The sequence below is a fragment of the Coregonus clupeaformis genome, unplaced genomic scaffold, assembly GCF_020615455.1.
Source record: "Coregonus clupeaformis isolate EN_2021a unplaced genomic scaffold, ASM2061545v1 scaf2913, whole genome shotgun sequence".
Classification (NCBI taxonomy): domain Eukaryota; kingdom Metazoa; phylum Chordata; class Actinopteri; order Salmoniformes; family Salmonidae; genus Coregonus; species Coregonus clupeaformis.
In genome coordinates, this window is record NW_025536367.1 from 25,501 (window position 1) to 45,000 (window position 19,500).

General features: G+C 42.5%; 1 long non-coding RNA gene across 1 annotated transcript in view; it reads left to right on the forward strand.

Annotated features, from left to right (window-relative positions):
• LOC121554531 overlaps positions 1-14,973 on the forward strand; it is a 32,744-nt gene extending 17,771 nt beyond the window's left edge. The window contains exons 2-3 of the long non-coding RNA XR_005997715.2: positions 9,264-9,340; positions 14,265-14,973. This is a non-coding gene — a long non-coding RNA (uncharacterized LOC121554531). The remainder of the gene's footprint in view (positions 1-9,263; positions 9,341-14,264) is intronic.
• The last annotated feature ends 4,527 nt before the right edge of the window (positions 14,974-19,500 follow it).

The following is a 19,500-nucleotide window of genomic DNA, read 5'->3' on the forward strand; positions in this document are numbered from 1 at the left end:
AGGCTGATCCAACTTTGATGTAATGTCCTTAAAACAAGTCAAAATGAGGCTCAGTAGTGTGTGTGGCCTCCATGTGCCTGTATGACCTCCCTACAATGCCTGAGCATGCTCCTGATGAGGTGGCGGATGGTCTCCTGAGGGATCTCCTCCCAGACCTGGACTAAAGCATCCGTCAACTCCTGGACAGTCTGTGGTGCAACGTGGCGTTGGTGGATGGAGCGAGACATGATGTCCCAGATGTGCTCAATTGGATTCAGGTCTGGGGAACGGGCGGGCCAGTCCATAGCATCAATGCCTTCCTCTTGCAGGAACTGCTGACACACTCCAGCCACATGAGGTCTAGCATTGTCTTGTATTATGAGGAACCCAGGGCCAACCGCACCAGCATATGGTCTCACAAGGGGTCTGAGGATCTCATCTCGGTACCTAATGGCAGTCAGGCTACCTCTGGCGAGCACATGGAGGGCTGTGCGGCCCCCCAAAGAAATGCCACCCCACACCATGACTGACCCACCGCCAAACCGGTCATGCTGGAGGATGTTGCAGGCAGCAGAACGCTCTCCACGGCGTCTCCAGACTCTGTCACGTCTGTCACATGTGCTCAGTGTGAACCTGCTTTCATCTGTGAAGAGCACAGGGCGCCAGTGGCGAATTTGCCAATCTTGGTGTTCTCTGGCAAATGCCAAACGTCCTGCACGGTGTTGGGCTGTAAGCACAACCCCCACCTGTGGACGTCGGGCCCTCATACCACCCTCATGGAGTCTGTTTCTGACCGTTTGAGCAGACACATGCACATTTGTGGCCTGCTGGAGGTCATTTTGCAGGGCTCTGGCAGTGCTCCTCCTGCTCCTCCTTGCACAAAGGCGGAGGTAGCGGTCCTGCTGCTGGGTTGTTGCCCTCCTACGGCCTCCTCCACGTCTCCTGATGTACTGGCCTGTCTCCTGGTAGCGCCTCCATGCTCTGGACACTACGCTGACAGACACAGCAAACCTTCTTGCCACAGCTCGCATTGATGTGCCATCCTGGATGAGCTGCACTACCTGAGCCACTTGTGTGGGTTGTAGACTCCGTCTCATGCTACCACTAGAGTGAAAGCACCGTCAGCATTCAAAAGTGACCAAAACATCAGCCAGGAAGCATAGGAACTGAGAAGTGGTCTGCGGTCACCACCTGCAGAACCACTTCTTTATTGGGGGTGTCTTGCTAATTGCCTATAATTTCCACCTGTTGTCTATTCCATTTGCACAACAGCATGTGAAATGTATTGTCAATCAGTGTTGCTTCCTAAGTGGACAGTTTGATTTCACAGAAGTGTGATTGACTTGGAGTTACATTGTGTTGTTTAAGTGTTCCCTTTATTTTTTTGAGCAGTGTATATATATATTTTTTTACTCTGATCACAATCGTATCCAGAAAATGGCCCATATCCGTTATGATACTCGTTTTGTCTGACTACTCTGCACACCTCTATTATAGAGGCCATTTCCTTAGTAGGTGACGTCAGAGGTCAGCATGTGGGAGAAGTGGGTGCTCAGGATGATATATGAGTTTCCCACTTGTAATTATCACCGTTCAAGTGTATTTTTCCCAGTCATATGTGGTAAAATCCCACTTCCCACTTGGTTATGAACGCACCATGACACTGCCTCCTTGAGTGCCAGATGCGCACTTGTGACTCATAAATGGCGCGTGTCTTGTAGCGCCGTACATCTCACACTCCGCGGTAATGTGAAGGGCTGTCACCTGTTAAGTAAGCGCAACTCATGGCGCATTGGCCAATTCAATGAAAACTTCGGCTTTGGTTTGCTGAAATGGGTGAAAGAGGGAGGTTCTTAACGTGGCTGGAGCACTTTCACGAGGTGCTGAAACCCTCTATTCTCAACAACCGAGAATGGCCGAATCCGCGGCTATAAGCCATAGACTCTAAGAAATATGAACAAAATAGCCTACCTATCGCTCTTGTAATTTCTTTGTCCAGGTCAGAATCAGCTGCCAAGGGTTGCTTGAATGCAGAAGGGAGACGATGTTGTATTGTTGTTGTTAACGTTACTGTTTTATCCACAATTCTCTGTCCATCGCTGTTGTAAGGGAAGCCAAAACTTCCCTAACTGGAGATTTAAACGATGATGGAGGATCCTCCAATTCTGGTTTATCGACCACACCATTCGCCATTGTACAGAACTAGTTCCCAGCTGCGCTTCACAAAAGGACAGTTTGAAATGTGCCAATTAAGATTAGAATTTTGATTACAACGTGCAAATAGGCTCTAGTTGTTTTAATGAATAGCCTGAAATGTTTTTTCAGCTCAGATTTACTGAAGAGGCATAAGCCTACAACGCATCGTAGGCATAGCCTATAGGCCTAGTGTTTTTATTTTGTAATTGTATTTTATGTATTCATTCTGGTTCACAGTGCAGACAAAGTATACCTTATTTACTTTGAAGAACTACTAAAATAGTGATTTTGTCAGACAGCATAGGCAGCAGCTCCATAGAGAGAATGACTTGGAATTAAATAATAAAGTAATCAAATAAAACATACATAAGATACACAACAACTGAAATATGTTATTAAAGTAAAGTAAATGTGAAGAAATAATGGTTAATAAGTGATAAGCAGTAATGGACAGTCACTACCATCATGAGACTTTTATTAATTGTTTTATTCTGTGTTGTTACAGCATTCAACCCATATAATAAATAGTGCATTTAATGTTAAATATATATATATTTTATAACAATCACTATTTTTAAATAATCAAACCTAAACTGAACCAACCTAAAATAAACACTCATCGCTCAGCACTAGTGTGTGTGTGTGTGTGTGTGTGTTGACAATATAAAGCTCTGCTGATGCATGGAGAATGTTTCACATGCAAATAAAGCTATTTGACTTGGAGCCTGAGTCAAGGTAGACTACAGTATGGTAGACTGAATAATAAATATATATATATATATATATATATATATATATATAGAGAGAGAGAGAGAGAGAGAGAGAGAGAGAGAGAGAGAGAGAGAGAGAGAGAGAGAGAGAGAGAGAGAGAGGCCTAGCAGAGAGAAGAGGAGAGGAAAGGAGGAGAGGGGGATGGGAAGGAGAGGTGAACCCTGTTGCTCTCCCGCTATCTATCACCAGATATCGTCATAGCCCTTTCACTTACTCATTCACTTCCTGGAACACTTTGGAGTCAAGTTAACTGGTATGTAATGTTGCCAGTAACGTCATGGTTAGGTGTGTGTGTGACCTTGATTGGAGGATTAAGGAAGGATTGTGAGGTGTGTGTGTGTGTGTTTGTGTGCGTGCGTGTGCAAGTGTGTGTGTGCAAGTGTGCTTGCTTGCGTGCGTGTGTGTGTGTGTGTGTGTGTGTCAGTTGCCCAATGTCAGTAATCAAACCCGAGAAACAGGAAACAGAGGATAGAGTGACCTAGTCTGGGTACTGAGGCCAAAAGGAGGAGAGGTTTCAACAGATGATACTGTCATCTGTTGATGTGTGTATATGAAATGATTTCATATACACACACTGTATATGAGGACAACATCTGATTATGACCACCCAAATCAATCAAGGATTTGGAAAAAACACATTTACAAAAAGGTGTGGGTGTGTATGTGTGTGTGTGTGTCAAATAAAATACAATGTTATTGGTCGCGTACACATATTTTGCAGATTGTGGGTGTTGCGAAATGCTTGTGTTCCTAGCGCCAACAGTGCATTAATATCTAACAATACAAAACAACACACACAAATCACCAAAATAAAAATAAAGGAATTAAGAAATGTCATAACCATTAATGTCATAGTCTGGAATATAAATATATATAAAAATGGTGTGTATAGACAGTATGGACAGTATATTAATAGAAACAGTGTGTACAGCAGTACTTATATAGGATGAGCCTTGACTAGAAGACAGTATATACAGTACAAATGAAGTGGGTAAAACAGTATGTAAATATTTTTAAAGTGTGATTCCTTGTGCAACAGCACGTGTTCCTGCACCCCTTACCAGGCTGACGAAGGAAAAGTGGATCATTCCAACCCGGACCACCACCTTGACTTGAGGGGAGGCCGCAGGGCGAACCTTCAGGTTGTGGTTGGAGAACAGATCCTTCATTAGCTTCTTCTCCCCCTCTGACGCACATGAAAGGGGCGGAGGGAGGGAGGCAACCATAGAATTACATAAAACTATATAACATAATGTATATAATAGTATACCTATCTCTATGAATGAGATATGGTTAATTGATTATTTGAATACAATGTTCTGGGTTGGTTAACTGATTATATGAATAAGAAGTTCTGGGTTGGTTAATTGATTATTTGAATAAAATTTTCTGGGTTGGTTAATTGATTATTTGTGATGGGGTGGAGAAAAGCCTATACAGAATGTCTCTCCAGGACCAGCCACCCCTGGCACAAAGCATGTTGTGTAACGGTGCATCCTTGACCTCCTGCCCCTCATCGCTCTGATATGCTGTTCTATCAATTTCACAATCGTTTACCGAAACAGACAGAGCCAGACCTGGGTTCAAATACTATTTGAAATATTTTCCATTGCAACAGGCAAACTCAATCAAGCACAGCTAAAGTATTTGAAATGATTTCAAATAGCATTTGAACACAGGACTGGTGGGAGTGCAGGCCCCTGTATTACCAGCCCGCTGGCCTTGAAAGCCTCCAACCTTTAGCCCGGGCAAACTGTCCAATATTGACGCAGGGTAGCACTTCCATGCATAACTCCTGTTTTCCCTCCTCCCCCGAGTCCTCCAAAGGTTCACAGCATTTATAATAGGCAGCTGTTGCGGCAGCAGCATTCATCATGAGTCTCTGCAAAGCAGTGCCCCCGCAGGGCCGGCTCTGACAGGAACAAATAACAGCACAGCCAGGTACCTCCATTAGCCAAGCACAGGAAGGGACAGACAGACAGACAGACAGACAGACAGACGGGAGCCGGGAGGGAAAACCTAAACATAAAATGTATTATTTACACTTACATGTGCAACAATAGTAATCATACTACTTCTATTTTCTGAAATAAACACGCACTAAAAACCCTGTTGTTTTCACAAGGGTCAATAAATCATTGATACCGATTAGGGGGGGAAATCAGGTTGTACGCGTGCCATTTTATTAACTCTGCGTTCTAAGTGGTTATAAGTCGCATTCCAGAGCGTGAGACAAAATCAATTTATGGGGGTGAAAATGCAAGCTTGTGTAAGGTAGTAACACAAACTGTCCACATTAGGGAAATTAGCGCAATTTATAATAATTTAATATGGCAAAATAATTAAACATGTCAATTTAAGATGATAGTAGATGTTGCCCACTCACAAACTATTGCAACAATGTGATCTATTTCTCACTAATTTAACCATTTAGAGAGTTAAAAAAATGCTCTCAAACACAATTTAACTGGGCGCTCTAGACGAGCTTCCATAGTGTCTGTGCAGCAGTTTCAACATTTGACCTCTCTACTACTATCCATATGATAATTTCTTAGTTCGACATGATGGGATCTTTTTGTGTTAATTGTGCGAGAAATGGCAGTGGAAATCCTTTATGCACAAATATTGATATAATAAACATAATATCGAAGTAAACTTGGTGTCACACGTTGATACCCAGCTAGCAATGAGGAATCGGCCCAGAAGTGGCCCTCTTCCAGGGGGCCGGAACTGATTGACTTGGCCCAGAATCAAAATGAATGACTGCCTTTCCGTCTACCGGAATTCAGCCGACTTTGCCGGCATCTTACCAGAATCCCCCCAGAAGCGGCCAATGCAAATTTAAATAAATGTATACAAAAATAACAATAATTAGCTGGCTATTTTGTTTCCATCTTAACAAAAGAGGTGTCTATACCTACCATCTTGAAGGTCAAGCTCTAGTGACAGTTTCTGACAGTTGGAATAGCAAGCGCCTCAGTTAAACATCCACCATGGATGTTTAAACTCAAATGGTAGCCATACTGAATACGGCCGCTCAAAATGACTTTCAAGCTGAAATCTAAATTTAGTTTGTCTTCCATATCTATTCTATTTGAACTACCATTCTATGGAAAAATAAATAAATAATGAAATGTTAATTATTTAAAGCAGCCCGTGTAATCATCTGCCAGAGAGTAGCCACAATCGGCCCGAGCCCCAAGTAATACATTTGGGCCAGATAACTCACAGTGGAATCGGCCCGAGCTCAATCCCCGCATCCTAGCCATAAGTAATACTGCCGAACGCGGGCCAGACTCCACATGACGTCGGCCAAGTCTGACTCTCAGCTGAGTGCCCCAACTCTCAGCCAGAATCGGCCCAGATCCACTGTGCTAGCTGGGTATGGTGTGAAGCCATGCAGTTTATTATGATGCAGATAAAATAAGTTATGATGAACTTCACAGGGTGGTGATAGTGCACGGTGATCTTGATGCTTCTTTCCAATAAATATTGAGGGTCTTATTCTGGTGATATGATGATCGATGCTTGACTGCTATTTGACAAATAAAGATATTATTATCCTTAATAATCTCATTATGTACAGTGAGGGAAAAAAGTATTTGATCCCCTGCTGATTTTGTACGTTTGCCCACTGACAAAAAAATTATCAGTCTATAATTTTAATGGTAGGTTTATTTGAACAGTGAGAGACAGAATAACAACAAAAGAAATCCAGAAAAACACATGTTATAAATTGATTTGCATTTTAATGAGGGAAATGAGTATTTGACCCCCTCTCAATCAGAAAGATTTCTGGCTCCCAGGTGTCTTTTATACAGGTAACGAGCTGAGATTAGGAGCACACTCTTAAAGGGAGCGCTCCTAATCTCAGTTTGTTACCTGTATAAAAGACACCTGTCCACAGAAGCAATCAATCAATCAGATTCCAAACTCTCCACCATGGCCAAGACCAAAGAGCTCTCCAAGGATGTCAGGGACAAGATTGTAGACCTACACAAGGCTGGAATGGGCTACAACACCATCGGCAAGCAGCTTGGTGAGAAGGTGACAACAGTTGGTGCGATTATTCGCAAATGGAAGAAACACAAAAGAACTGTCAATCTCCCTCAGCCTGGGGCTCCATGCAAGGTCTCACCTCGCGGAGTTGCAATGATCATGAGAACGGTGAGTAATCAGCCCAGAACTACACAGGAGGATCTTGTCAATGATCTCAAGGCAGCTGGGACCATAGTCACCAAGAAAACGATTGGTAACACACTACGCCGTGAAGGACTGAAATCCTGCAGCGCCCGCAAGGTCCCCCTGCTCAAGAAAGCACATATACAGGCCCGTCTGAAGTTTGCCAATGAACATCTGAATGATTCAAAGGAGAACTGGGTGAAAGTGTTGTGGTCAGATGAGACCAAAATCGAGCTCTTTGGCATCAACTCAGCTCGCCGTGTTTGGAGGAGGAGGAATGCTGCCTATGACCCCAAGAACACCATCCCCACCGTCAAACATGGAGGTGGAAACATTATGCTTTGGGGGTGTTTTTCTGCCAAGGGGACAGGACAACGTCACTGCATCAAAGGGACGATGGACGGGGCCATGTACCGTCAAATCTTGGGTGAGAACCTCCTTCCCTCAGCCAGGGCATTGAAAATGGGTCGTGGATGGGTATTCCAGCATGACAATGACCCAAAACACACGGCCAAGGCAACAAAGGAGTGGCTCAAGAAGAAGCACATTAAGGTCCTGGAGTGGCCTAGCCAGTCTCCAGACCTTAATCCCATAGAAAATCTGTGGAGGGAGCTGAAGGTTCGAGTTGACAAACGCCAGCCTCGAAACCTTAATGACTTGGAGAAGATCTGCAAAGAGGAGTGGGACAGAATCCCTCCTGAGATGTGTGCAAACCTGGTGGCCAACTACAAGAAACATCTGGACTCTGTGATTGCCAACAAGGGTTTTGCCACCAAGTACTAAGTCATGTTTTGCAGAGGGGTCAAATACTTATTTCCCTCATTAAAATGCAAATACATTTATAACATTTTTGACATGCGTTTTTTTCTGGATTTTTTTGTTGTTATTCTGTCTCTCACTGTTAAAATAAACCTACCATTAAAATTATAGACTGATCATGTCTTTGTTAGTGGGCAAACATACAAAATCAGCAGGGGATCAAATACTTTTTTCCCTCACTGTAGACTAGCCTACCCTTCACAGCCTACCCGCACTGTATCTGCCAGCTGTTGGCTAGATCGCACCTGCCAAGACCAGAGAAGGCACATTTGCTATTTAACGCAACAGTTTTTGTGACAAAACTATCAGTAGAGTTGAAATGCAATGGAAACTTTAGATTTCTGTTCGGTACATGAAAAAGTACATTTTGTGTGCACTACCTCATTAAGCACTGATTTTTATCAGCAACAAGTCCATTTGGTGGAAACAACCCACTGGTGAGAGAATTTGCATATTTTCTTTATGCAGATTCTAGAATACAATATTTGCATGAAAATCTGTTGCCAATTGGATGGAAACCTAGCTACTCACTGATTGATAGAGTTGCACAAAACTGCACATAGTAGAGTGCATGTTTACACCTTGATCAAACCAGCAGTGTAATTGCATCAATGCTGTAATAAATTCTGCAGTCAAACTTTTTTCATTATGTATAAATATCAATCAACATTTGTATTGGATAGGTGTGCAACAAAAGTTCAACATTCACCTTTTGCTACTATTTCTGTTACGTCTAATGCCTTGATCACACCGACAGTGTCATTGCATTTTCATACACCAGAAGTACATTCATTTCCAATGGAACACTGCGTTTGCCTTGCAGCATTGCATTGCAGTGTGTTCTGTGTGGTGCATAAATTGGATTTATCTAATGTTATGTAAACTGTATGCATGGACGGCTTGACAGAAATGGTAGCAGAAGGCGAATGTTGAACTTTTGTTGAACACATACCCAGATGATGCTGTGTACCATTTTGTGCAGTTATGCTGTTGGTGTGATCGAGGCATAACATTTGATGCATACATATGCGCCACACAGAACACACTGCAACTGCCTCTGCAACGCAATGCTGCAAGACAAACGCAGTGTTCCATTGGAAATGAATGTACTTCTGGTGTACCAAAACGCAATGACACTGTCTCTGTGATTGAGGCGTTAGGGGAATATGCTTTTCACGCACAGGTTAACTATAAAGTTATACACAACTTGACAACACTGGAAAAAAGTAGGTATTTTCGGCCAACTATATATCGACCAATGCCTCACCTTCTCCACAACTGTTTCTAAAGTCCCACTTACCTCCCACCACATACAGGCTACACAAGCAACATGGCAGTAGCAGCAAGTCCAGGGTCCTCATGGCAACGCACAAACCGACAGGCCTTCAAAACAGTAAGTAGGCTATTTATACTATTTTACACAACAAAATAGATGTTATTATGCCGTTTGGGCGGTGTCGTTCTACGGGTGCCGTGCATTAAAATCCAGAGTGTTGTTGTCTGTCATCAGGCAGTTTGAGCCAACTGCTGTAAATCTCAGCCTACACCTCCACATTTAGGTCATGACTGTGCTAGATTAGGCTAAAACTTTTCAAATTTGATGAGGAATAGGCTACATTCAAATGACCTAAGTAATGTGACCCCTCACCTGTTTTAAATAAAGAGAAAAGCTATGTTGGGAATGCATTAAACCCTCAAATAAAATATTAAAATAAAAAAGTAATATGGAAATATTCAACAAATAACAAGAAGGGATCAATTTAGGCCTAATGCATCACACAGATCTGATAGTTTCTATGGGGATTATCATTTGAAGATGTATTTGAATCGCTGCCAGCATAATTCTGTAGTTTCTGAAGTGTTTTGAGAGAAGAGTCCTCATACTGTCATAGGCCTAGTTATTATTAATGTGATGTACTTTTAGTTCATTAGAGAAAGTTATTCAATCTAATTAGCCACGCATATCTCTGCTATTAAACAAAAATATGATAGCGATAAGCCTAATTATGGCCAGTGGTAAAGCCCTTGCATAGGCATAGGCTACTTTTAGAGGACTTTGTGGTTGACTCAAAAACAGCGCATTAGCTGCCTGTCACTGTCAGAATAAAGATTGCATAAGTAGACGGGCTGTCATCACAGAGAGTCATTGGCACAGCTGGAGATATTGACCGGTCCTGCTTCCGCTTTTAAATAAAGCCCGCTGTGCTGGGTACATTTTGACCGGCTGCGGTCGCACTGGGCCCGGCGTGATGCAGAGACAAAGCCTGAAGGCACCCACAACATATGCCACTGCCGCACCATGCCATTCCGAATTCGCGCCCACACGCACCCCTCGTGATGTCCCATTAATTTATGATGCACTCTCAGTAGCATCTGGAGCCCCGCCAATTTAATTTGCCTACCATAGAAACGTGCAACTGGTGTCAACTCAACACCCATGCAAATATTCCGTTTTTAAAAGTTCCTTTTTGGCACCAACTCAAAGACAGGGATAATCCTTTGTTCCACCTCTCTTTTTTATACAGAGGTTCAAGTTCTCCATCACTGCGACGGATTTCCATCATATGGATTCTGAAGAGGTTGTTTTTGAAATCAATGTAATCTCCGAGGGGTTTACATAGCCTAATACAGACAGAAGCATGTCAGTTCTACGAAATATATTCCTAAATATATGTATTCTCAAATATTTAATTTTCTCTGTTAGGCTGTGTGCACTGAACTGACATGTATGATTGTTGATGACACTCTGATGGTCAGATGAAGGGAATGAACTAGTCTATAATGTGCACCACAGCAGAGCTCAACCCAGATAGAGGTGTGTAGCCCACAGCTGTAGCTGCTGGCAAATCACGATGGAACTTTCCAGTGCTACTATTGTTGTTATTAAAACAAAATCAGACGACCCCATGGTAGAATAGTTTAACTATTTACCTAGTCGGCTTGTTGTTGTGCGTTCTATGCAAGATACATATTCCTCTCAAGGCACATTCAAGTTGCAAGAACCTATGGAGGGAAACGTATTCTGACAGGCAGTCAATGCAAAACATTTCTTAAAGGTGCAATATGCAGAAATCGCCAACCATTTCCTGTTTGCTAAAATTCTAATAGTTCTCCTAATTTCCGTTCATGTGACAAAACAAGCAATGGATAGTGTAGATAATCATTGTACCATCTACACCGCTGTGAAATATATTTTCAATTACCCATAATATTGTATTTTCATCTGTTTGAAGCTGGTGTACAGGTGATCATTATTATTGCTAATAGCACATCTGATAATATAGACCATGCATAGGCTATGTTAAAACAACTGTTACATCATTTTTACCAATATGTTATTGGACCCATTTATGTTATATTTTAGATGGTGTCAGCATAATTTTATTTTCATACATTTAGGAGTAGAATGTCCTTTTAAAAGTCACCAGAACTGAGGTTCTCAGTCCTTCTACATAAAAAATGATCCCGGGGAGGACCCTGGAAAGGGGATTGGTCAAACTCACAGTTTAATACATGTACAAAATGATCTCTTTCCCTAAAAGCATAATGGTAATGACTTTCTTACATGAAAGGGGAGGTTAACTTGGCCCCAGACAATCGATCTGAGATTGATTTAAGTTTCAGTCATGGGATTTTTTATTATTTTACAGCTGGATTCTTATACCTTGAATATCAGGGACATCCCTACCCTCACCCCAACCTTAACCCTCACCTAACCCTCACCCTAACCTTAACCCTCATCTAACCCTAACCCTATAATCTTAATCCTTACCTTAACCTTTTTAAATTTAAACTTCAAGGGGGTGATGTCAGAGTTGTACGTCCCAAGGATTCTGAATCGCACTAGCCCACATAGATAGGTTGCATCTGATGGGGAGCAGACGTTGAATAAGGAATACGATTATTGATCTATCAGATAAGGCCAGCAATGATATCTTAATTAAGTAGGCTAGTCATATGCAAAAATCAATGTCCAGAAATTAGTTATTGGTGAACACAGTAATAACCTTGAAAAATCAGAATAACCTTGTTTATTTGCATAGGCCTAGTTGTAACAAGCAGGCTGTGGAAGAAAGCACAGTACACAATTAAAAGACACATGAGACCAGTTATTTTTTTACAATCATACAAATATATTAGTTTTTATTCAATTATATCCAATAACATGTCTCCCTTGACTTTGTGTAAGTTATTATAGAAATGAATACAGATCATATTGCAAATGCAGAGAAGGAGTAGAGTGTGTATGGGGGGAAAGGGAGGGGGGGAGTAAATATAGGACTCGTCTTTCTTTTTTGATGTATCCAGTAAATGTTGGGCGCATGCATGCTTGTAGTACGGTCCATCTGTGACTGCCGTATGCTATAAAGCTCAAAACAGCCTTGGATCCATCTTTATTCCTTTATTGTTCCATTCACTTTTTTCTTTCGGTGATACATGTTTCGGTGTTTTGCTTTTAGATGGCATAGTGTTGCTATCCTCTTTGTGTGCAACAGGGGGCGCACTGCAATGCACCCCCAAGACCACCCCCAACCCCCCCCACCGCCACGTTTCCATGGATATTATAGTCCCATTGTTTTGGTACAAAAATAGTGTCATCAGGGTTTTGTTGTTAGCTGGAAGACTGAAGTACAGTTTTTTCATTGGAAGACAAGAAACAAGTAATATGGAGATTTTCTTAAAATCATTTTTTGGAAGACTTCATCATCATCATCATCATCACCACAATAACTTGGATCATCCATGCAATAAAAAACTCTAGGGGGCTCCAATGTACAAAGCAGACCCCTTTGATCAATGGCAGAATCACACACGTGGGTTATACGGTGTGTGTGTGCGCGAGTGTCTGTGTGTGAGAGACAGTGAATAAGCAGTCTGCATGCTGCTGGAGAGCCAATTAGATTCCTCTCAGGGTTCATAGGTAAGAGTTCATCCAGTTTGATTGACAGGTCTGTATCCATGGTGAGGGATTCTGGGGCTCCAGAAGACATAGTAGCCAAAAGATGAATATCCTTCTGTCTTTACACACAACCACTCACTAATATTTCACTTTTCTCTTTGTCTTTTTGTTTACATTGTTGTGTTGGGGTTCAGTGTTGGGTTGGCGGCGTATGTCAGAACAAGACAGAAACATACATGGATGGACCAACTATGACATATCCATTAAACAACTCCAATGCTATCGACAGAATCCCCAAGAAGAACATTCTATACAACAGTCACAATAACCCCAACAACATACCCCTATGACAATCAATCAATCAATCTCAGTCTTCACCAACAAGATCCCACTTTAAAAAACAGTATTACATTTTCAGCATACTTTACTTAGAGTCAATTTGCAAAGCCACTGTGTACCATCATACCATAGTACTCTCGCCGGTATTCTATTGCTTCCACTGTGCCAGGCAAGCTCAATCAAGCCCACATGAAGTATTTGTAATGATTCCAAATACAATTTGAACCCAGGTCTGGTATTTATTTATTTAACCAGGAAAAGCCCATTGAGACAAATAGTATACAGTACCTCAGAGGTGGGGCAGCTTCCCAGCTTAGCTCCTATTTTAAAGGTGACCTCTGTGACTCACATCTGCGCTGGCTGGCCCAGCCCGACTTGCAGAAGTGCTGTGTGTGCATTGCAGATGTGCTTCAGGACTGTACCTTTAAAATGCAGCACTACTCTCAGGACTAACAGAGATTGGAGATAGCTACGGGCCAATGGTATTTTAGCATTAAACTCAGGGCTGGGTTGGGTCAGGGCTTCAATAGAAAACTATTTTGTCAAGCAGCTTCAGAATCTAAATATCCGAGAACGGGACCTTGACTTTTTGTCAAAGCATGTGAGCTTTTCTCTTTCCGTTTTTTGTCTCTTTTCTGCTGCATTGCAGATGTGGGGAGAAGGACTACACCCCAAAGTAACACACACAGCAACCCCGCTCACAAACATTTGCTAAGTTGTTTAACATTCATAGATATACTGTATAACCTGTGTTGCATCTTTTAATGAAGTTTATTGCTTTCTGCCCAACAACTAGGTCTCACTCACTCACACATTACTACAGTACATGTAGGCGGTACACAGAGATAGACAGACAGATAAGATGCAGAGAAGAGTGTGTGTAGAAGTTACACACACACAACCCGCTCTCTTCATACGGGTTGAAGGGAAGTTGTGTTTGGGAGACGGATCAGAAGAGGAATTGAAACTTCAAAGTGTGGCCGAGGGGGCAATGTTCTCTCTCTCTCTCCCTCTCTCCCCCTCTCCCCCTCTCCCTCTCTCCCTCCCTCCCTCCCTCCCTCCCTCCCTCTGAGTCCAGGACTACAGAAGACCTACACTGCAGTTCTCTCTCAGCGTGTCTTGACTGGGGAAAAAACGGAGGGAGAGATGGAGGGAAAGCTGGAAGGAGAAAAGGCCCCCTGGGAACCACGGGCAAACGGGGTGTGTGAACCTCCATCGCTTAACCCCGTTTAATAACCATATCTCACACACACACACATGCACATTTGAACTTCCTAATGCACAAGCATCTACACGGTCTCTCTCTCCCACTTACATATTTAGAGTGAATGGTATTAATATAATATGCTCTCAAAAGGAAGGATATTTTGCATTTAAAATAAAATCCAGGGGCAATTTATGGGGAGCTTAACAGCTGTAAATCCAGCTCTTGATCTCTTTGATCAATTTATGGTCAGGTAAAACATGGGATAGAGAGATAAAGCAGATAGCCAAGAGTTGAATGGCCATCCTTAGACACAGTAATTCATACTGAATGACATGAAGTGATAGCTGATTGCCAGAAGGAAGGCAAGGGAAATGGAGAGACATGGAAGAAAAGAGAGAGGAGGAGTGTGTCTGTTCTTAGATGTATTCAACATTTCAATGGTTCAAGGAACACTTTGAACACTGCAAAAACAAAGCACAACACGAACCACACTATCCTTGTGGGGGCCAAACAATTGATTCCCATTCAAAATCCTATTTTCCCTTAACCTTAACCCCAAACCTAACCACTAACCCTAATGCTAAACCTAAACCTAACGCCTAAGCCTAAAATATACTTTTTCCTTGTGGGGACCAGCAAAATGTCCCCACTTGTCCGAAATGTCCTTGTTTTTCTATCCTTGTGAGGACTTCTGGTCCCCACAAGGATAGTAAAACCAAACACACACACAGATTATCTTCAGTGGAGAAGCACTAAAACTCTTGCAACTCCATAAACACCTTTATTGTCTCCCCACTCTGCATCTACCAGAAGAATGTAAAAAACCCTGCAAACTCAACACCTTGGGGTCTAAAACAACACTATTGCTCATCTGAATAACTACATTATCTTCTGATGTGCTTTACTGTAGCATTTACTATATTCATTATTGCAACCTACAGGCATACAGTGAGGGAAAAAACGTATTTGATCCCCTGCTGATTTTGTAAGTTTGCCCACTGACAAAGAAATTATCAGTCTATAATTTTAATGGTAGGTTTATTTAAACAGTGAGAGACAGAATAACAACAAAAAAATCCAGAAAAACGCATGTCAAAAATGTTATACATTTATTGCATTTTAATGAGGGAAATAAGTATTTGACCCCCTCTCAATCAGAAAGATTTCTGGCTGCCAGGTGTCTTTTATACAGGTAACGAGCTGAGATTAGGAGCACACTCTTAAAGGGAGTGCTCCTAATCTCAGCTTGTTACCTGTATAAAAGACACCTGTCCACAGAAGCAATCAATCAATCAGATTCCAAACTCTCCACCATGGCCAAGATCAAAGAGCTCTCCAAGGATGTCAGGGACAAGATTGTAGACCTACACAAGGCTGGAATGGGCTACAACACCATCGCCAAGCAGCTTGGTGAGAAGGTGACAACAGTTGGTGCGATTATTCGCAAATGGAAGAAACACAATAGAACTGTCAATCTCCCTCGGCCTGGGGCTCCATGCAAGATCTCACCTCGTGGAGTTGCAATGATCATGAGAACGGTGAGGAATCAGCCCAGAACTACACGGGAGGATCTTGTCAATGATCTCAAGGCAGCTGGGACCATAGTCACCAAGAAAACAATTGGTAACACAATTGGTAACACACTCCGTGAAGGACTGAAATCCTGCAGCGCCCGCAAGGTCCCCCTGCTCAAGAAAGCACATATACAGGCCCGTCTGAAGTTTGCCAATGAACATCTGAATGATTCAGAGGAGAACTGGGTGAAAGTGTTGTGGTCAGATGAGACCAAAATCGAGCTCTTTGGCATCAACTCAACTCGCCGTGTTTGGAGGAGGAGCAATGCTGCCTATGACCCCAAGAACACCATCCCCACCGTCAAACATGGAGGTGGAAACATTATGCTTTGGGGGTGTTTTTCTGCTAAGGGGACAGGACAACTTCACCGCATCAAAGGGACGATGGACGGGGCCATGTACCGTCAAATCTTGGGTGAGAACCTCCTTCCCTCAGCCAGGGCATTGAAAATGGGTCGTGGATGGGTATTCCAGCATGACAATGACCCAAAACACACGGCCAAGGCAACAAAGGAATGGCTCAAGAAGAAGCACATTAAGGTCCTGGAGTGGCCTAGCCAGTCTCCAGACCTTAATCCCATAGACAATCTGTGGAGGGAGCTGAAGGTTTGAGTTGCCAAACGTCAGGCTCGAAACCTTAATGACTTGGAGAAGATCTGCCAAGAGGAGTGGGACAAAATCCCTCCTGAGATGTGTGCAAACCTGGTGGCCAACTACAAGAAACGTCTGACCTCTGTGATTGCCAACAAGGGTTTTGCCACCAAGTACTAAGTCATGTTTTGCAGAGGGGTCAAATACTTATTTCTTTCATTAAAATGCAAATCAATGTATAACATTTTTGACATTAGTTTTTCTGGATTTTTTTGTTGTTATTCTGTCTCTCACTGTTCAAATAAACCTACCATTAAAATTATACACTGATCATGTCTTTGTCAGTGGGCAAACGTACAAAATCAGCAGGGGATCAAATACTTTTTTCCCTCACTGTATGTAAATAAATGAATACTTGTTTGTTTGTTGAATAAGTCAGGTTCATTATAATAAAAATGACTTTGTGTGTGTGTGTATGTGTGTGTGTGTCTTTTATTCTGTATGAGATGGAAGCATCTCCCATGCTGGCTTTAATGTCAGATTAACACAATAAAAGGAAGAATCTCACGCCGAAGTCAAATTGGAGCCCTCTGCACTCCAGACTCCATAAAACTCCTGGATACATGCATCTCACTCACTGCAACCGTACACTCCATAACCTACACACTAGCATAGCAGCCTCCTGTGGCTACATATATGCACATACAGGTGCTCACACCTTGTGCGCTCGTAGATATACTGTACATGTACTGTACGTATAAACACACACACGTTTTGTAACCATTTGAGGGGTTCGAACAAATGGGATTGAATTTGGTGTAAAATTGCACCTACCCCTACATTGACACACCTTTATGATCACACACCAATCATACTGTATGTAATATGACATACACACACAGATGACAACACACACACACGCACACACACACACACACACACACACACACTCACATTCATTACCTACTGTAATATAATCTCAACCTGCTAGAGTATCACTGTTATACCAGCACATCATCATCATCATCATCATATCATCATATGAGCTAGTCAGGGACTAGCTTAGCATTAGCCCTTAACTTGCTTCTTACACTACCTTATTTTCTCATTGCTAATAGTATGAAGAAAAAAATACATGTATGCACTCACTCGCTCTGGATAAGATGTAAATGTAATGCTTGTGGAGGGTTTGCATTCAGTTGCATTCAGAGTGTTGTGATGTAAAATAATGTAATGCATGCACATACAGTGGTTCATACATAATGTATTGCAACATAGATTTTCCCAGCCCTTAAATAAAACGGTAAAATCACAGGATTCATGGCTATTTCACATACAGTATATCCCATTTATGGATTCACTGAACTTATTCAACATTGACTGGTTTGATAAACCAGCGGAAGTGCTCGTTTAATGTATCCTATTGTTTTCTCCTCCCTTCCCCTCCTTCCCACTCCACTCCTCCCCTCTCATCCCCTCCTCTGCTCCATCTCCTCCTCCCCCTCTCCCGACAGTCTCACACCATTTAGTTCTAATCTGAGGCAGAAGGAATCTTCCGAGAGACTCATGTTCTCAGAACCTTTCTATAATTGGACATGCTTCGCAAATACCTAAATCGGAAGCCCTATTTAATTGCTTAATTAAAGTGATTAGTCTGAACCAGTGAGGAAGTGTTAATGGCAGTAGTAGACAGACAGCCTGACAGACAGACAGACAGACAGACAGACAGACAGACAGACAGACAGACAGGCCTTTATCTTCAGCTGCTTTAAACGTATTATTAGGGCGGATTGTACAACATGGACCCTGGAGGATTGCAACACTGTAGTGTATACAGCTCACACACTTTCACAACAGTGTGTGTGTGTGTGTGTGTGTGTGTGAGGGAGGGAGATGCCTGGTGTCAGCGCCTTATTTAGGATTACCGGGTCTGGAAGAAGCCATCATAATTACTATAATTCTATCTGAACCCTGGTTCCTACCTTTCTCTCCTCTGGCTTGGCAAACAAGTAGTGAACCCCTCCTCCATCTACCACTCTGCCCTAGCTCTTCTGCTTCCCAAGTGGCACCCTATTCCCTACATAGTGCACTACTTTTGACCAGGGCCAATAGGGCTATGTAGGAAATAGGTTGCGGTAACACTTTATTTGGATAGTCCATCTGTAGATGCTCTACAGACTATCAGTAACATTTCAACTAACTATCTACTAACCCTAGCTCGAACACTAACCTTAACCCTTATCCTAACCTTAACCTTAATCCTTACCCTAACCCTTATCCTAACCCTAAACTTAACCCTTACCCTAACCTTAACCTTAATCCTTACCCTAACCCTTATCCTAAACCTAAACTTAACCCTTACCCTAACCTTAACCTTAATCCTAACCCTAACCTTAACCTTAGCAAGCAGTTGCTTATCAACAGATAGTTTGTTGATAGTATGACCATAAATCCGGACTATCCAAATAAAGTGTGACCTAGTGTGCCATTTGGGATGGGCCCTCAGATGCATACAGAGCTCAAATCCCTCCTGTAAACATATCAAGGTAAAACTTGTAGACTTATGTCAGCGACTGGCACCCTATTCCCTGTACTGCATTACATTTGACCAGGGCTCTGGTCAAAGGTAGTGCACTATATAGGGGATAGGGTGCCATTTGGGATGCAGCCATCGAGAATTAGCAACCTGTAACTGGTACTGTCAATGTCAACAAAACAACGATTTAATACTGTACAACAATTTTGTTGTAGTGATAGGATGGTGTAATGCAAACAGAATCCCAGGGAACAACACCATCTCACTGATGATATCTTTACCATTCCTCAAGCCCTGACCCGCACACAATCACCACTCTCTCTCTGCTGGGTGTGTGTGTATGTGTGTGTGTGCACGCATGCGTGTGTGTGTAGTTCATTGCAGTGCAGTGGGGAGGTTCCTCTCT